We start from the raw sequence: 20,240 nt of genomic DNA, 5'->3' as shown, positions 1-20,240 counted from the left end.
CTACGTTATTCACATATCTGGAGTTGTGTAGCGTAGGTCGACTTACCATGGTTGTTTACACAGTATTTTCTTTGGCACCCTATCATGTTTGTCTTTTACAGTGTCTACCATCATAAACTTTACTATTGCAGCCAATCCAGTACTCTGATTTCACAGCCTACTCTCCTTTTAGCTTCATTTGTTTTAAAATCATTCCTCTTTACGCCTGCCAATTTCTGAAGAACGCTCATCTCTGCTGTGTCCAGCCTTCTGATGTCTGTTTCATTTAATGCAGCTGCTTCCAGTCTACTGGTAAGACTGTTAGTACTGTTGCTAAATTTTCACTTTGGTACCAAACATAATGTTTTCATCAGTTCATAATTTCATCAACTTCTATTCAGCACCTGTAGCTAAAGCACATCTCTTTTTAACATCGTTCTTGATGGACCCATTGGCACTGATAAAACTTCTTTGGTACACATCAGATTTTATTGTTCTATGACTTCACTGTTGTTGCATTTCAACTTTATCTATTTTCCCATTTCCAAGATACAACTACTTCTTCTTGGCATTTATTGTAAGTCCAAGTTGACTATCAAGGTAGTGGAGAGTATAATTATTAATTGAAACATGCCTGCCACTTGTACAATGTCATCTACACAAGCTAATTTCCCAGATACATATTGAAGGACAAGTGCTACTAATAATGATGGGGCTCAGAGATTCCTGGATGTGATAACTGACAGATTTCTTCAGCAAATAGTCATTGAATCAACAAGAGATGATGCCATTTTAGGTTTAGTACTGGTATGTAGCCAGGACCTCATAGAAGAACAGGTTGTAGAGGACAGCCTTGATTTAAGTGCTCATGAGCTAATTCAGTTTAAACTAAATGGAACCTAGTCACCAATTAGGGTCCCTGATTTCAAAAGGGCAAACTTCTAAAAACTCAAGGGAATTAGTTAGAGAAGTGGACTGGACTGAAGAACTCAAGGATCTGAATGTGGAGGACGCTTGGAATTACTTTAAGTCAAAGTTGCAGAAGCTATCTGAAGCCTGTATCCCATGCGACGTGAAAAACTTCATAGGGAAGGGTTGCAGACCAAGCTGGATGAAAAAACATCTCAAACAGGTTATAAAGAGAAAGCAGAAAGCCTATAAAGAATGGAAGATAGGATGGATCAGCAAGGAGAGCCACCTCTTGGAAGTCAGAAAATGTAGGAAAAAAATAAGAACTGCCAAAAGCCAAGCAGAATTGGATCTTGCAAAGGAAATGAAAACTTTAGTAAAGGATTCTTTATCCACATAAATTTAAAAAAGAGAAGAAAGAAAGAGAAACCAAGACATGAAGAGGTGGGACCACAGAGCATTGAGGATGGGGTAGAGATTTAAGATAATCTAGGCATAGCCCAGCACCTAAATGAATACTTTGCCTCAGTTTTTATCAAGAGTAATGAGGAATTTGGGGACAGTGGCAGGGTGGCTAATGGGAATGAGTATATGGGAAGTAGAAATTACCACATCTGAAGCAGAAGTCAAACAGCTTGATGGGACCAAATCAGGAGCCCTGGATAATCTCCAGCCAAGAATGTTAAAGGAACTGGCACATGAAATTACAAGTCCAATATCAAGGATTTTAAATGAATCTGTACATTCAGGGGTAATACCCTATGGCAGGAGAATTGCAAATATAGTACTATCTTTAAGAAAGGGATAAAAAGGTGATCCAGGAAACTACAGGTCGGTAGTAGTTTGACCTCAATTGTATGCAAAGTCTTAGAACAAATTTTGAGAGAGAAAGCAATTAAGGGCACAAAGGTTAATGGTATCCGGGATAAAATACAACATGGTTTTACAAAAGGTAGATTGTGCCAGACCAACCTGATCTCTTTCTTTCATCAGATAACTGATTTTCTAGACAAAGGAAATGTAGTAGATCTAATCTACCTGGATTTCAGTAAAGCATTTGATACAATTTCACATGGGAAATTATTAGTTAAATTGGAGAGGATGAGGATTAAGATGGGACCTGAAAAGTGGGTAAGGAACTGGTTAAAGGCAGGTCATACTGAAAGGTGAACTGTCAAGCTGGAGGGAGGTTACGAGTGGAGTTCCTCTAAAGTGGAACCGTGCTAATAAAATTTGCAGATGACACAAAGTTAGGCAGTATTGCTAATTCAGAGGAGGACTGGAATATCATACAAGAAGATTCGGATGACTTTGAAAACTGGAGTAATAGAAATGGAATGAAATTTAATAGTTCAAATTGCAAGATCATGAATTTAGGGACTAACAACAAGAAGTTTTGCTATAAATTGAGGACATATCAGCTGGAGGAGATAACGAGACGAGAGACCTGTGTGAGTCACCAGTGGGATATGGCTGTGAAAAAGGCTAATGCAACCCTAGGATGAGTAAGGCGAGGAATTTCCAGTAGAGACAGGGAAATGTTATAATTATACAAGGCACTGGTGAGACCTCATCTGGAATACTGTGTGCAATTCTGTTTCTCTTGTTTAAGAAAGATGAATTCAAACTAGAACAGGTGCAGAGAAGGGCTACTAGACTGATTAGAGCAATTGAGAACCTACTTTAAAAGAAGAGACTTAAGGAGTTTGGCTTGTTTAGCCTATCCAGACAAAGGCTGAGAGGAAATATGACTGTTCAGTATACATTCACCCGAGGGATAAACAGCAGGGAGGAAAAAGTTATTTAAGACATGGGCCAATATTGGCGCAAGAACAAATGGCTATAAACTGGTCACCAACAAGATTTGATTTGAAATTAGACAAAGGTTTCTAACATCAGAGGAGTGAAGTTCTGGAACAGCCTTCCAAGAAGAGTAGTGGGGGTAAAAACTCCAACTTACTTCAAGACTGAGCTGGATAAGTTTATGGACAGGATGGTATGATGTGATTGCCTACAATGGCCTATCCACGACTGCTAGTAGCAAATATCTCCAATGGCCGAATATGGGATACTAAATGAGGAGAACTCCGAGTTACTACAGAGAATTAATTCCCAGCTGTTTGGCTGATGGGTCCTGCTCCATACTCACGGTCTAACTGGCTGCCATATTTGAGATAGGGAGGGAATTTTCTACCAGGTCAGACTGGCAGAGATCTGGGGGTTTTTTTGCCTTCCTCTGCAGCGTAAGGCACAGGTCACTTGCTGGTTTGAACTAGGGTAAATGGTGGATTCTCTGTGGCATGAAGTCTTTAAATCAAGATCTGAGGACTTAAGTAACTCAGCCAGAGGTTAAGAGTCAACTACAGGAGTGGGTGGGTGAGGTATTGTGGCCTGTGATGTTCAGGAGGTCAGACTAGATGATTGTGATGGTTCCTTCTGGCCTTAAAGTCTCTGAGACTCTATCCAGTGTTGCACCTTCCGACTCACCTACCGTTCTTAATGTCCAGTTTAAGAACATGAGGAAAAGTGATCCATGTGTTTTCATACTTTCCACAATGCTTCCCTCCAAACCAAATCAAGTGCCTTCATGAAGTCTATGAAAGGAGCAAAGATCTTTAATCCCCATTCTCACTTTTTTACCATCAGCTGTTGGAACATGACTATTCGATCAATGGAACTTCAGCCTAGTTTAAAGCTACGCTACTCCTTGCCTACTACTTCTCTAAAACTGTCCATAATCCACTGACAATTGCTTTCATCATGATTTTTCCTAGTACGGCTAATAAGTTTATACCTCTATAACAAGGGTCGGCAACCTCTGGCACGCGGCTCGCCAGGGTAAGTACCCTGGCGGGCCGGGCCGGTTTGTTTACCTGCTGCGTCTGCAGGTTCGGCCGATCACGGCTCCCACTGGCCACAGTTCACCACTCCAGGCCAATGGGGGCAGTGGGAAGCTGCAGCCAGCACGTCCCTCGGCCCACACCGCTTCCCGCAGCCCCCATTGGCCTGAGATGGCGAACCGCAGCCAGTGGGAGCCAGGATCGGCCAAACCTACGGGCGCGGCAGGTAAACAAACTGGACCGGCCAGAGGTTGCCGACCCCTGCTCTGTAATTATTTGGATTGGCACAATCTCCTTTCTCCAGGATTGGTGCTATTGTTGCCTTTAGCCAGTCATCTGGTATGTCCTCTTGCTTTCATACCTGTCTTATATATTTTTCCTTATGCTTTGATAGCACATGTTGTCATAAACAGATAGTTAAGGGTTAAGGTCTCTTTTACCTGTAAAGGGTTAACATGCAGTACCTGATGACCACCTGACCAGAGGACCAATCAGAGACAAGATAATTTCAAATCTCTGTGGAGGGAAGCCTTTGTCTGTGCTTTTTGTTAGAGTTCTCTTTTTGGATCTAAGAGAGGCCAGTCATGTCTCCAAGTTCTCCTGGAGTAGTTCCTACTATTCAATAGTGAGTATTAATTAGAAAGGCGGATTAGTCTTATAATTTAATTTCTACATTTGCAATTGTGTGTTTGCTGAAGGAAATTCTTTATTTCTGTTTGCTGTTACTTTGCTTTTACTGAGAAAGAAAGGAGGGGGGGATTCTCTCCAGAGATTAATAAATTTAGACCCTGTGTATTGTTCCATCTTGGATTACAGAGACAAGTTACTTTCTTTTTATTCTTTAATAAATCTTTTCTGTTAAGAACTTGGTTGATCTTTCCTTGGGTGGATTCTCAGGGAAAGGGGAGGAGGGAGGAGGAGGCATCCCTCTGTAGTTGGATCCCGGTATCTCTCCTAGGACAAGGGAGGGGGAGGAAGCAGGGGGTTTCTAACTGGCTTTGTTAGAAGGAGTTTTTTTTCAGCTGGGCTAAGCTGAAGAGGGCTATTCTCTTCTAGAGCAGGAAAGCAACCTGAGAGAAGAGGGTGGGGGGTTACAAGTATTCAGTTTCTAACTGGTATTGTTAGAAGGAATCTTCAGCAAGGTTGGCTGGAGGGAATTAAGTTTTCCAGCAGGCTTTGTTGGAAGCAGTTTTTCTTTCTGGTTGCTTGGACAGGCAGCTTGAGGAAAAGGAGGCGTAGGGTTTTCTAACAAGGGTTTTGTTAGAAGGGACACCTACTGAGAGGGTACTTAGCAGTTTGCAAGAGACAAGTTACCAAACCAGATTTTCTAGTTTCTTGTGAGCCAGCAAACAAACAGCACCACATTTGCAAATAAAAAGTTTTGTTTCTTTTCTATTCAGTCTCTCCGGGAATAGAAAGGGGTAGGAATTGGGGTAACAAGTTCACTGACTGCAGAGGGGTGTGGCCAGCACCAGAAAGCAACACCAGCAAGCCACACAAAAAATTCACTGACTGCAGAGGGGTGTGGCCAGCACCAGAAAGCACAAAGACATGAGTACCAGTCAAACAGCTGACCACAAGAAAGACATGGAGAAGCAACAAGTCAGAGAGGCTGACCACAGGAGGGCGTTGGAGCTCCAGAGAGAGGCCCACCAGCAGGGCCTAGGATTAGCAAGAGCTAACCCATATGTTCCAGCCAACCCTAACAATCCTTCTCCGGGCACAGTTCCCCATCCCAAGAAATTTCCCACCTACATGGCAGGTGAGGACACTGAGGCCTTCTTAAACATTTTTAAAAGGACCTGCCATGGGTACAACATCCCTGAAGACCAGTACAAGGACTGGTCAGGAAAGTGGACTTTTGCTGTCTATGACAATTATTCCATCCCCATGCTACTGGGGGAAGACTTGGCCAACCATGTGCAGCTGGCCAAGAAGGGGGGAGTGGTCACCCACAGCCAGGCCAAACAAGCAGGCACTCCCATCCCTGTTCCTGAGCCATCCACCAGGACCCCGTCTGTGTTACCAGAGACCCAGACAGAGGTGGTGGAACCGAATCCCATGCCAACAACTACAGCAGCCATAGTACATCCAGTCCCAGGACCGGAACTGAAAGAGCAACCAGCGGCAGAACCAGCGCCAGCACTGACGCCAGCGCTTGCAACTCCACCGCCAGGGGGCGCCAACGGGCCTGAACTGGCAGAAGCAGCAGACAACTCTACCCAAGAGGCTCAGCCAGAGCCCGAAATATCACCTTGTGCACCAGCGGAGAGCGGTTCACAGTCAACGGAAACAACCTCATCACCTACATCGCTTCCAGAGGGACCCAGCCCAAGTCCACAGTCTACGGAGGAACTGGTGTCTCCAGCCTCAAGGGAGCAGTTCCAGACTGAGCAGGAAGCCGATGACAGCCTTAAGAAAGCTTGGGCGGCGGCACGGAGCAACCCACCGCCTCTCAGTTCTTCTAATCAATCCCAGTTTGTTGTAAAATAAGAACTTTTATATAACAAGATTCTTTCTGGTGGACACCAGAAAGGCCAGAATCCTCAAAACCAGTTGGTAGTTCCAACTAAGTACCGGGACGAGCTCTTAAGTTTGGGCCATGACATCCCAGTGGTCATTCTGGGGTGAACATAACCAAGGACAGGTTGGGGAAGTCCTTCCACTGGGAAGGACGTTGCCAAGTATGTCCGGTCAAATGCATAAAGAGTGTTCTTCAATGTCAAATACCTTGTTGTTTACATACTTAGTAGTATATGTAATAGTGCATGTGTTTTGTTAATCTGTTTATTTTAAAGTTCTAGAAGGAAATCACCGCCACTGTGGGTCCCCCACTGTCTGCGATTTGGGGGGCGTGTCATAAACAGATGGTTAAGGTCTCTTTTACCTGTAAAGGGTTAACATGCAGTACCTGATGACCACCTGACCAGAGGACCAATCAGAGACAAGATAATTTCAAATCTCTGTGGAGGGAAGCCTTTGTCTGTGCTTTTTGTTAGAGTTCTCTTTTTGGATCTAAGAGAGGCCAGTCATGTCTCCAAGTTCTCCTGGAGTAGTTCCTACTATTCAATAGTGAGTATTAATTAGAAAGGCGGATTAGTCTTATAATTTAATTTCTACATTTGCAATTGTGTGTTTGCTGAAGGAAATTCTTTATTTCTGTTTGCTGTTACTTTGCTTTTACTGAGAAAGAAAGGAGGGGGGGATTCTCTCCAGAGATTAATAAGTTTAGACCCTGTGTATTGTTCCATCTTGGATTACAGAGACAAGTTACTTTCTTTTTATTCTTTAATAAATCTTTTCTGTTAAGAACTTGGTTGATCTTTCCTTGGGTGGATTCTCAGGGAAAGGGGAGGAGGGAGGAGGAGGTATCCCTCTGTAGTTGGATCCCGGTATCTCTCCTAGGACAAGGGAGGGGGGAGGAAGCAGGGAGGGAATGGTTTATTTCTCCTGGGTGTAAGAACTCCATGGATTTGGGGCTCTTGGGATCCCCAAGGATTTTGGGGAAGGACTGTGTCCCAATCCACGTACCTGATTGGGTGGTGGCAGCTTTTACCAGATCTAAACTAGGATTTTTAGTTTAGAGGGAAACCAGTGCAGGTCCCCATTTTGGAACCCAGCAGCTCTAAGTGGGGGTGAGACCTATGACACATGTATTATGGTGGAATTTAATATACACTTTGACATATTCTTGCAACTTGTTTTCTCACACTTCCTTTCGCATGTTTCTTTTAAATCACACCAAAACCCCTTGGAATCTGAAGGTATATAAAAATGAACCAAAAACCTCCAAACAAAAGCTAGATACAATTGGGCATGTCAGTTCATTTCATATTTTTAATATACATGTCTTCTTTTCATTGCTATTTTATGACATGTCCGAGTCATGTAAGATGATAAACTAAGCAGCCATGAGGAGGAAGAATGGCACAGCAGTTACTTATTTAGTCTTTGTATTCCAGGAATACCTACAGTTCACAATCGCGATTGGGGCCCTGGATTGCTTGGCACTGTTACAGACACATCGTGAGACAGTCCTTACTCAGAAGTATCTACTGTCTAAATAGACAAAACCGACCAATGTCGAGAGAGGAGAAATATTATTGTCCTCATTTTACAGGTGGTGAACTGAGGCACAGAGAAAGGAAGTGACTTGGATAAGGTCACACAGTAAGTCCATGGCAAAGCCAGGCATTAAATCCATCTCTCTCGAGTCTCAAGTCCCAGAATGGGTTTCATTTTTGACTCTGTCACACATTTAGTGTGTAACTTTGTGTTACTTAATCTCACTCTGTGCCTCAGTTGCCCTTAGCTGTAGAATGGGGATAATAAAACTTATTTACCTCACAGGATTGATTGTGAGGCTGAAATATTAGTGTTAGTTATGTACTTTGAAATCCTTGGGTGGAAGATGATGTATTAAGTGCAAATTATTATCATACAATGCAACTATTTTGAGGTATATTAAAAAAAAAGACACGTTTGACCACTAGGAAATTTAAGATTTACCTTTCTTATTTGCTGTAGGAAATAATAGAGGGATGGTTGGGGGAGAGAGGAAGGAGACGCTGAAGTGTAACATCATTTAGAGTCTGTATCTTTTTAAAATGAAAGATGTTGTTCTCTCTCTTCTAATTCTGTGGAATTATATTCAGTACCATGTAGGAGGAAAAAATTATAATTCTGGCTCTGCAAACCAAGGGCCATCAAGAAAGACACCATTAAGAAGAAAATCTTAACTGCTGCATTTTGGCCTAAATGGCCGTGCGGCACATTCCACTTTGTAAAGCTTAAGAAAATTACACAGCTATAATCTGAACAGCAGACAAAAGAAAGAAGCAGAAAGATGGGGAATATTTAGAAGTTTCTTATCACGTTATTTGTTCTCATTTTCTGGAGTCTCTTACTAGCAATTCAAAGTCTTTAGTCCAATATGAATGTTTTATATGCTGTCTATAGAGCTGCCAGTTGCTGTCATAGGAAGCACCTTCCTTTTTTAGCTTTGCACCCACATGTGCAGCTGCTGCTTATTCCATGAGACACTTTTCAGCAACTTCAGAGTCACAGACAAGATATAGGAGTATTTCCCTTAGAAATGTGCAGCTTTGGCAGGTATGAGACAGAGAGGCCTCTACTCTCAGAGCTTTGAGGGGACACAGATTATTTCCTGTCGTTTGGATAAGGGAAAAAAACAATCCTCCTGTCTTTATATAAGTGCTTTGGTTTGCTTGCCTCTAGAGTTATGCCATCCTGTCCTCATCCTCTGTATCAGACAGGGATGTCAGACAAAATAAAATAAAATATCCCAAATAGCCTGAATATTTCTCCTGTTTGTAAGATGAGTGTTATTAAATAGCAGTTGGGAAACTTTTGGCTACTCAAGGGTTGGCAGAATCTCTTCCAGGTTTGTTCTCCTAGTGTGGGTGAGCCATTTGCTATTGAGAGTGAAACTCCAGTGTAGGTTGGTGAAAGGATCGTTTCCCTTTCCATAAGTGTCTAGGGAGCTTTATGTTTGAGAGTATTTTGACGGTTGGTTGAATCCCACCATCACTAACTGATCTGAGGAGAAAAGCAGGACAAAGTTTTACTCTTTTTATTTTTCTGGCTGTAATATTGCAGTCAGTGGAATCCTGGTAGGAGAATCCTGCTGAAGGAGAAATACCAGGAATCACATCCTAAGTTAGGGGAAAATAATATTCTACTTATGTTAATTGTTCTTTGCATGACAATATTGCCTTTCCTAGCACAAGTATCAGCAGGAATCCCCAAAGCAAATAGGGTTCCATAAAAGAAGATACTGTGTATAAGTAAGAGGGCTGGTAGAATTCCCTGGTTGGTGGAATGTTTGGTTCCATTTGTAGGTTTCGCTTAGCAACCCCTAAGCATAGGATCATTGGAAGGAGAGTGCTGCCTCTGCAGTACAATAAGAAATGTGCTTTATTTCTATCTGACAACATTAGTGTCTGCTAGGGAGAATTTGGAGGGAACAGTTATGGGAAGTATTTTAGATAAACTTTTGAAATCAAACCTCAGACAAATGGTTTGTTATGCAAAAACTCATATCCTATTTCACTAATTAAATGATGGGGATTTACCTGGGGAAATTCCTTGTTCCATACAGATTTAAAATCCTGGGTTTTAAAATCACAGTACTTGGTTTAAAATTTTTTTTTAAAAATGATCTTTGAAGTCCTTGAATTTATCCCTTGGCCACAATTAAATCCTTCCCCCGCTATTTCCCAAGTGCCCTTAATCAAATCCTCAATAGTTTAAATTATTAAACAACTTTTTAGGATTAAATTTTTTATTCCTAATTATACACAAAAGATATATATCATGAAATATTCAGCACATAATTGTGATTGAAATGTGCAGTCTCCCAAAAGAGGTGACTAAATTTTAAACACCCAAAACCTAATTATTCAGGTCAGGGGGTTAGACATGAGATATAAAGCGTGGCAAATTTACACTTTTGAAAAGGTTTTATGGTGGGGGCCAGGAGCTCAGGGGATTAGAGAGAAGACAGTGAGATACAAATTGAGGCCAGCAGCAAATTCCTTTTATAGCCTCACAGTCTCCACCCCACTTTTTCTTTTTTCTTCTTTCGCATTAGTCCCAGGATGTCTACATACAGGTTGGATTTAACCAAATAGTGAGATACCTGATTAAAGTCAAGGCCCTCTGAAATCTCCTTCACTTACCTTTGTCAGACTGCCTCTCTGTGTAGAATCCCTTCTTGCATCAAATGTCTTGATCGATCCTCATGCTCCAGATAAAGTTTAACATATTTATGGCAGTTGGATGTCAATGTAGGGAGTCAGAGTGAAATCCTGGCCTCACTGAAGCCAATGGCTGAGGTCCCATGGATTCCAGTGACGCCAGGATTTCACCCAGTCTTTCTGGAAGTTCCCCTGTGTCACTGCGAAGCAGGCTTATCAGCTGCCTTCTTACAAGCAGGCAGCCATTGGGATGGCAGGGATTGCAGATGTTTTGAATGTCCATAGCGTCTTTTAGCGCTATGTTAGCCATTGCTTTTTTTCTTTCCAGTGAGGTTTAAATGATGCCACCTGCCAGAAGTTTAGGACAATGGCACCTGAGAAGTGTACTTGTCTTAGTCATTTTGTTTTTATTATCTGAGCAAATTACAAAGACCTTCTGTCTTATCTTTTTCTCTGCATTCTTGTATGGTATCTTCAACAAGGTGAGCATTATATTCTGGGGCATGCTTTTCAGATGTGGAATCAGTAGCAATGATAGGAACATATGTTTTGCTATATGAATGCTTGTAGCCATTATCAGGTCTTTTTTAGTGTCAACTAACAATCTGTTGTTGTTGTCGTCAATGTTGATTTAATTGGTTCTTCCTTCAATTCTCCCCTCTCCAGCCACATCTGTTTCTTTACTGGGAGCAGCCAGGAGTAGACACAGGAGTTTATATCTATCTGGAGAAGTACATTAAGATAGTTGCACCAATATTTTTTTTATTGCTTATTTTCTGTTACATAGAATCATAGAATATCAAGGTTGGAAGGGACCTCAAAAAATCATCTAGTCCAACCCCATGCTCAAAGTAGGACCAATCCCCAACTAAATCATCCCAGCTAGGGCTTTGTCAAGCCTGACCTTAAAAACCTCTAAAAAAAAATACATTGAAAGCACCTCTGTAGAAATCAAGTTTTAACTTTCTTATCAAGTTCAGGGCTTTGCCTTTCAGTTATTCTCAGAATGCTGATTGATCTATGCCATCGTTTGGAAGTTGAAGATGAACAAAGACTGTTTCTAAATGAAGCTGATGCTGAAGTTTCATTCGGTGGCACATTTAATCTTGAAAAAACATTTTCTGCATTTTTTCAGATGAACACAACACTTTTCTTCTTGCTACTTAACTCTTGCCATTTTACTTTACAAATGTTTGTTCAGTCCATTAATCATTTCTTGTAGCACTTCCTTCAACTTTAGTCATGGTGAGTAAGAAAAATTAATACAATGATCTGTAATCACTAAGCACCAATCACATATTTACAGTATTGATCAGCAGCTTTTACATGTACTGTGACTGAAAAATAAGATGAGCTAGTCAGTATTACATACATTCAAGTTACAAGATGCCATTCTCTTTTTTCCAGACATTTCTAGATTCTGGCAAACCATGTTTCCTTAATGATTCATAACTCCACCCACACTCTTCCTTTCAACATTAAATGACATCAGATTCTACTCACTACCACATCCCTCTTTCCAGTGACCATGATTCAGCCAGAATGGATTGCTGTGTGAGTAAAATGAAAGCTTTGCTCCCTTTAGTAGACTTTGTTGTAGTGTCATACCATTCCCCTCACGCACATACATGACATAGGCCTAAGATTGAGGACCTGACCCAAAGCCCATTGAACTCTGTGAATCTTTCTGTTTGGCCTTTTGATCAGACCTTTCAACCACTCCTATAGCCAGGTTTCATATGTGGTAAGGAGAACCCTTGTTCTTATGGTACCAGATCAATCCATGTATTGGTATTGCCAAAAATTTTATTTTTTCCAGATTTTTTTAAAAATATGTTTCATGATACTGCCATCATGGCATAACCCCAATCAATTTAGCAGATACATGATAGACTGAAGACCATAGTTCTAAAAAAGGTGGACACTTATTAATGCATTACCTTAAACCATGGCCAGTGTTGAAATCCCCTGGTAAGTCTCATATGATTGGAAAATGATTGCATTATAGGGGCAGTAAACATAAATCTGGCAGGTATGCAACAATTTGTTTTGTTTTTAGACTAACTTCTAATGCCCCAACCTTTGTATTCCAGTCTATAAGAATTACCTTTAACCTAGAATCTTTCATTTGTTATCTGTAATATAGAATTATAAATACATAGCAATCTCAAGTAAGTACAATTAAAGAAGTATAATTCATTCCCCATCCCCACCTTGTGCCACCCCCAAATCCTCAGGTTTAATTTTCATGATTATGTTAGATTATGAGTCATTTTAAATCAGGGTCTCCAGTAGAGACTACTCCTACTCTGCAGCTCTTTTCAACAGTTGTTTATGGTAGTTTCAGCCTCTTTCTGCCTCTCTGAGGCTCTTTATTTTTAAAGCAAGGCAGACAAGGCCTAAAATTATTCCATTAAAGAGGTGCAATTTTTGTAATGGGACTTAGAGTGCTCTGCAGAAGTGCAGGCAAGTTTCTTCAATATCCTGAGCATTATTCGCTCATTTAGTTAAATGATGTTTCTAATTCCCTGGTAATTACATGTAATGAGGCACTCTTTCTCTTCTTGATGAGACTTTAGCTTAATATGAGATGTCGTATTTTTTTTCTTCTTCTTCTCTCTTTTTTTTTTCTTTAGGGATAATTACCCTTCCCAGGAAAAGCAGGGGGGGAAAGGGTTGTTGTGCAGAATACAGCAAATTATTTTATTTCCTGCCATCTTGACTGCCAGTAAATTATAAAATTAAGTTTCAGTGGAGCATTAGCACCATTTTGGCAAAGGGTTTTTTTCCTCCTTACTCATGTACTGATGTCCTTTGGGGGACTGTTGAGCTATTATTCATAGAATAGATGTTTTTCTGACAATTCCCAGTATTTGGTGATATTGAAGCAGCAACATAGGTGTAGTTTTTCTGGATAATGCTCAATGTAGAATGTTCTTGTTAGCTGCTCTTTATATCTGGTAATTATATTTTCCCCCTCATTATAGGTGCTAATTTTATTGTGTGTGTGTGTTGCACTACAATTATTTTTTTAAACCCCTTACATCTGAATAACATTTAAGTTGGTGGAATGAACTAATAAAAACCAGGAAATTCAAAGTTAATATTGACACTATATTTAACATTTTCTGCAGTCAAATAAAATAAAGTAAAAAAAAAAAAAAGCCACACAGCAGCAGCATAGAAGAGAACGTCAGTTTTAACTTTGCTTTCCCTATCTTTTGTCGGTGTCCCTCTTTTAATATTGTGCAGACAAGATTTTTCTGATTAATTGTCTTGTTCTTTTTAAATAGAAGTGTTGTGCACAAATTATGAAGGGCTTATTGTTTACGATGAAGAGTCCGGGTAAAATTTTCAAAAGCTTCTAAGTGACATAGGAGCCTAATCCCATTTTCAAAAGTATCTCAGACGCGTAGAAGTCTAAGTGTTATTACAAGTCACTTAAGGGCTTTACCCTGTACCAGTGGTTTTCAATCTTTTTTCATCTGTGGACCCCCTAAAAAAATTTCAAATGGAGGCGCGGACCCCTTTGGAAATCTTAGACATAGGGGTTTGCGGACTGCAGGTTGAAAATCATTGCCCTGTCCCAGCCATTCTCAGCATTTTGGTACATTAAGATTTGTTTTTAACCCAGAAAAACAGTGCCCAGAAAAACAGATGGTAACTTTAAATCTAAATCCAAATAAAGAGTAAATAAATATATTCAAATATGTTTGATAACTGTTAGTGTCTTGAACAGCTACTTTTCTCAACATATTTTCTTGACATACACATATAATATATGTACGTGTATGAGCAGTTTTTGCATATTATACATGTTTTAATGATTATTTATTAATTTAGGGGGTTTATTTGTTTTCTGAACTCAGAAGAGCTGGAGTCTGTTCCTGGCTCTGCCACTGGCCTACTGGATAACCTTGAGCAAGTCTCTTCACCTCTGTACTTCAGTTTCTTCCTCTGTAAAATAGGGGTAATGATACGGATGTTCTTTGTAAGAGCTTTAAGATCTACTATGAAATGTGCTATATAAGAGCTAGATATATTATTATTATTTATTTACTACTATTATTACAAAAGCCTTACCCATACCTTGGACACCTTGACACCTTATCCAAGGTATGGGGAAGGCTTTTCACACCTTGATCAATCGGTCCATCAGCCCTCATATAGACTGCGCCAGTCACAATATGTCTTCCATTCTTTTCATATTCTGGCTTTCCTTCTCCATGTCTTTTCACGGTAAAATCTTCCCATCTCTCTGGAGGTCAGCCGAGTGGTCGGTTCAGTTCCAGTGGGTACCACTTGGCAACAGCTGCAGTCCATCGATTGTCAGTGAGCCTCGCTGTATGCCCGGCCCATTGCATTTTACTATGCCTGCTCTCAACAGCGACGTCCTGCACTCCACTCTGCTATCTGATCACTTCATTGGGGACTCGGTCGCGGACTGAAATTCCTAGAATTCTTCTTTTCATCGCCCTCTCCATGACAGACAGTTGCTGCTCCTCTGGCTTCGTCAGTGCCATACCATAAAGACAGGGCTGGCTCTACCATTTTTGCTGCCCCAAGGAAAAACAAACAAACACAAAACTGCTTGGACTGCCGCCAAACTGCCTACAAAGGTGATAGTGGGCAGACAAACATGGCTTAAAATCTGACTCACAGTGTTGGAGGAGGGCCTTATCTTGCTGTAGGGTAGCTGGGGCTTTTTTGGGGGAGAAGAGGAGGGGAAGGAAAGGGGAGTTCTGGTGCTGTAATGTTTCATACTTATATGTTCCCTTTCTTGCTCCCCCCTACTGATGGGACATTTTCGAAGGTCAGTCAGGGAGAGGTGTATATAAGGACCTCCCCATCAGTACCAGGAGGATGAGATATTGAGGGCTGTAATGAATGGTTTTTCATGGCTGACCATAGAGGTGAACTTGTCATTAAGGAAAGACTCTACCATTTTGGGGCTGTGAGCTTAGGTGCTGTTTTGTCAGCTGTGGAAGAACACCCGCGCATCTGAGGATGTAACTATCCAAACTGATAAAAGTACTTTATACACATTAAAGGCAACAGAATTACTTGTGTGCCTGAAAGTTAAATCATTATTTAGGGCTTTTCTGGAGCAGGGCCAGGATGTTCAGTGCCTTATAGGATTATGGCCCAGAAGTAATAGAACACTATATTAAAGACTGCATAGCAGAGAACTACAAGATACAGCAAAGATCTGAATCCAAAAGCACATCTACATGATAAAACCAATAGTTTAGAGACGCTTAAGTGCTATCAGCAGTGGAGAATAAACTTCATAAGTCACTTTTTGATCCCAAATACTGTGACCCCAATTCTATAGTATAGAGCTGGAAAAATATGACTGCATCTCAATCTTTATTTCATCTAAGCAATTTGACACCAATCAAATAACCTAGAAGGCAAAAGTATAGAAGTTTATTTCCTAGCCCACCGGATTGCTGTCAAATTGCAATTTCCAAAATTGAGAGAGCAGTTAAACTAGATTTTCTCCAATTTCTTTCCAGCTCTTTCCTCCAAACTTTCAAAAATCTGTGTCTCAGATATATATATATTTTTTGCTCTGCTATACTGCAAAGTGCAGCGAAATAAAAGACGCCCCTGCAAAGTCTTTAAAAACCTCTTTTCTTTACAGCTGCCATTCATCATATAATTCTAAAGAAACCAGATCAAACCCACTAATAAAAATGATTGAAAGGAGTAGTTGGATAAGTCCTTAGATACAACAGTGATGTGCGTATGAGTGGAAATGTAAGATTCAAGAATGGCAGATCACTATTTTTTGATTTAAAAAACCTGTGTGACATTAGTCAATGTGCAGAAATCCAAAACCTACTCATGAAATGATCAGAAATGAGAACAAGCCATAAAATTAAATCTGAGGTGTGACTCAAGTTTAAAAACTTTTCACAAGCTTTAACATTAAGCCAGAGAATGCAATAATGAACTGCTCATTATGTTAAGTTGAATGATAGGCAACAGAGTCTTTTATGGTGGAATACAATGCAGAAATTCAAAAAGAAACATTACTTCATTCCAATAGCCCAAATTGGGTGTGATAGTGAAAGCTTCAGCCATCGACCATTACTTATACTACTGTAGTGCTTAGAAACCCCAACTGAGATCTGGGCTCCATTATGCTTAGCTCTGTGCAAACACATGGAGCAGTGCTGCCCTGAAGGTTGAATAGACAAGACAGATAAAAGATAGGAGAAGATAAATATTATCCCTATTTTACAGATGGGACGTGGTGGTACAGAGAGATGAAGTGACTTTTCCCAGGTCACACAGTTTGTGGCAGAATCAAGAACTGAACCTAAATCTCCTGAGTCCCAGCCTTAAGGACAAGCCTACCCTTCCCCCTCTGTCTATATAATCCACTTATTGTATCTATTGGTTTTCTAAAGCACCCATCACATTGTTTCCCGGGTAAATTAAATCTACAAGATAAAGTGGGCTTTATGGTGACTTCTGCCCTTTTCTCCTTCATTTCAGGTAATTGCTCTTCGAAACCATGGTGGGAAGAGCCAAGTTTATTTAAAGTTCTTAAGATGCTAGCTATGTGCCAATTAACAGTGGTATTACTATTGTTAGCCACCTATTGACACCATCAAAGGGAAGCAATGTATAGCACAGAGGAAGCATTCAGCTAAACTTGAGAATCCTCTGCTCCTTCCTGCAGCTAGTGAAGGGTCATTCCCTATGGTCAGGGGCCCTTGTATTCTGTAGCAAGCTGGACCCAGGTTCTCTGGCAGTTTAACATGCAATTCTGTGGTGAGTTGCAATTTCTTCTTCAGATGGAAAAAAAAATGAAATTCTCTTTTGAGAACAGAGGGATCCATTGTACCTTTACTAATTTTGATTTAAATAAAAAAAAAAAGATGCCTAAACAAAGCTTAAGACACCTGAACACACATTGACACTCCAGCAAAAGGCATAATGGCATTAAAATACTAATAATACAGGCAAGATCTCTGCTAGCCGCCAACCACCTACACCAACCTCCTCCTACTCCTTCATCATTTCAGGAAACATTATATACAGGTGGAAGGGACCCCAAGAGGTCCCCTCAGCCCCCTCCAAAGCCCCTGTCACATTGAAGGCTTTTGTCCAGAAGGCCACCAAATTGGGTTATTGCAAGTTCCAGAGCTCTCACAAGGAATGCCCTGTCACTGCCCCTCACCCCCCATCTTTTATAATGCTGGGATCCTCTGCTGACTGCAGCTGTGGCAGTATGGTACAACCCTACCTCGGGGGAGGCACAGACCCAGTGGCCTCTGGAACTCCAAGAGATGCAGCTACTGCACGGCTCTTTCCAAAGATGCAACATCTCTTCACTGGCATGACTTGCCCCTTTGGAAAGGCTGCTGCACTTCCTTTTCAAGGGGGCTAGTTTTGGGCAGCCCTTGTGCTCCCCGAAAGCAAGGACTGCAGCTGTGCCTGGCTCCCGCACAGGGAGGCGAAGGAGCACCCTTTGTGTATCCGTGTGGGCCTGGCACAGATAAATAGCAATCAATACAGCATATTATTTGTTTTAATGTTTAATTCAATAAAAACATAGTCATTACTTTGCTAATCTGTTTCCACGTGACTCCAAATCTTCATGCTCCCCCTGCTCTGCCTGAAGATGTGTTATCAAGCTGCCAGGCAACTCAAGAGCAGGAGTAACTGTTTGCACACAAATAGACTCTTCAGTATATATAGAGAAATAGTGAGAGGATTCCAAAAAAGGGTCGCATGTCAGGGGAAGATCACCAGAGCCCACCACCAGCTGGTTCCAATTGGAAGCTAGCTCAGATTATCATAGACAGCTTGGGAACTCATAAACTGTCTCCTGTGGGCAGTGGAGCTGCTACAGAAACTGGACCAAGCTGTGTTCATCCCTCTGAAATATGTTGATGCACAAGGTGAGTCTGGCGTCATGCAGGCACTTGGTTACATAAATCCCTTGTCAGAGACAGAGGACAAGTGCATAATTACATTACCTGGCCAATGACTGCAGGCAGCTGACAAGATAATACAATACCCGCTGGCAAGATGTGGCCTGGGCACAAAGGGAGAAGTCCCTCCCCCTCCCCCCAGAGCAGAACAAGAGCCTGCAGTGCTGCTCACAGATGGCTGCATGACAGCCCAGCAGCATATCAATCACTGTCCATAAAACTTCAGAAGCCTGGAAAATGGGACAGCATTGCATGGTGTGCATGGGGAAATCAAAGCATGCAAAGCCCAAGCTGCACTTGGTTTGGGGACCTGGCAGAGAAGAGTGGAGGGAAGGACTATGCCAAGGCTAAAAGCTGTTTGTTCCTTTTAGAGCTGCAATTGTCCCCTGGTCTTCTGAAGTATCAGCACAAGGGGATTCTTATAAATTTGATAAAAACCTGTCTAAACCATGAACAGCTTGAGGGCAGCATAAAGCCAAAAGATGTGGCCTAAGCCTGGACTCTTACAAGCCATGCGGACCACAGGGATGAGGCTAAACTTGCCCAGAGCGCACTGTCATTGAAGATATACCCGATGGAGCTTATAAACTCCAGGAGCCACATGCAGCTCTTCCAAAGACTGGAAGTTTGACAGATGTCGCCAGGGGAGTTTTCAAGTTCTGTAAGCCTAACATGCTGCCATCTAGCTAATGGGGGTATGTGGGTATAATAACCATTGCAGCAACGTCAGCATATCACTGACTGCAAATGAAAATCTAAATTAATCTTAACCATGCCTGGGTTCCTGGCTGTCCTCCATGGAGCAGTAGTGGGAGTTCAGTCTGTCTTACTGAATCCTCAGCCCAGTGGTCAGCCAAAGCCGCCACATTGGGTATTTGGTAGAAGTGTGGATGGGGGCAGATGCTTTCAGCAGCTGGAACAGGCTTCATGCCACAATGCAGAGTGGAGAAGGGGAGGAACTGCTCAGTGGTGGATTTCTTAGCATGGCCTCAGTCCTGTCTCTCATTGGAGAACCTTGTCCTGAAGGAGTCTCATGAAGAGCTCAGCTCCACCCACAAAAGATGTGTATACCTCCTGCATGTCCTCCTCACAAGCCCCCATTGCACTGCAAAACCACAACCATTCTGTGTCTGAAGAACCTCCACATCCATGGGGGAGGAGCTAGAGTTTAGCCAGTGTACCACTAAATAATAATAATAGTACCTAGCTCTTAGCACTTTTAATCGATAGATCCCAAAATGTGTTACACAAAAGGTCAGCATAATTATCCCCATTTTACAGATGGTGAAACAGAGGCACAGGAAGGGGAAATTACTTAATCAAGATCTCCCAGGATATCAGTGGCAGAACCAAGAAATCAACCCAGGTCTTCTGAGTCCCAGTCCAGTGCCTTATCCCTTGGGCAACACTGCCTCTCAGCATGGTAAGTCATATATGATCATCGTAAAGGAGTGTGTGCTTTCCAGATGGGCTTGCTGACATTCCTTCATTTGTGTTTAAAATCAGTAAGCTTTAAATGTGAATGTAGTGCTTCTGTTCACTCTATTGCCAGGTGGACCAAAGTCCATAGGACAGGTGCAAGATGGGCAGTGCCAATGCTAACTTTTCCACAATACCTGGCCAATGTGTTTTTGTCTTGCTCTGTACAGACCGCCTCTATGCAGGAGAGTGTAGTACAGTCTCCCTGTCCATTGATCTCTCTGAGGAGCTGGCCAGTGACGACGTCACACAATGACAGTTAGGATGGAAGTTCTTATGCTGTAGAGACCTGTCTTTATAACTTGGTCTGAGACCACCACTCATTTCACATGGGCCAATTAGCAGCCCTCATACTGTGATCA

General features: G+C 41.6%; 1 long non-coding RNA gene across 1 annotated transcript; it reads left to right on the top strand.

The window, feature by feature from the left end:
- The first annotated feature begins 11,582 nt into the window (after positions 1 to 11,582).
- Positions 11,583 to 19,810, top strand: LOC123374249. Its single transcript, XR_006581041.1, has 3 exons — positions 11,583 to 11,692; positions 11,855 to 12,001; positions 19,681 to 19,810. It is a non-coding gene; the product is annotated as an uncharacterized LOC123374249 (long non-coding RNA).
- The last annotated feature ends 430 nt before the right edge of the window (positions 19,811 to 20,240 follow it).

The sequence above is a fragment of the Mauremys mutica genome, chromosome 7, assembly GCF_020497125.1.
Source record: "Mauremys mutica isolate MM-2020 ecotype Southern chromosome 7, ASM2049712v1, whole genome shotgun sequence".
Taxonomy (NCBI): domain Eukaryota; kingdom Metazoa; phylum Chordata; order Testudines; family Geoemydidae; genus Mauremys; species Mauremys mutica.
This window is presented reverse-complemented; position numbering and strand designations above follow the sequence as displayed.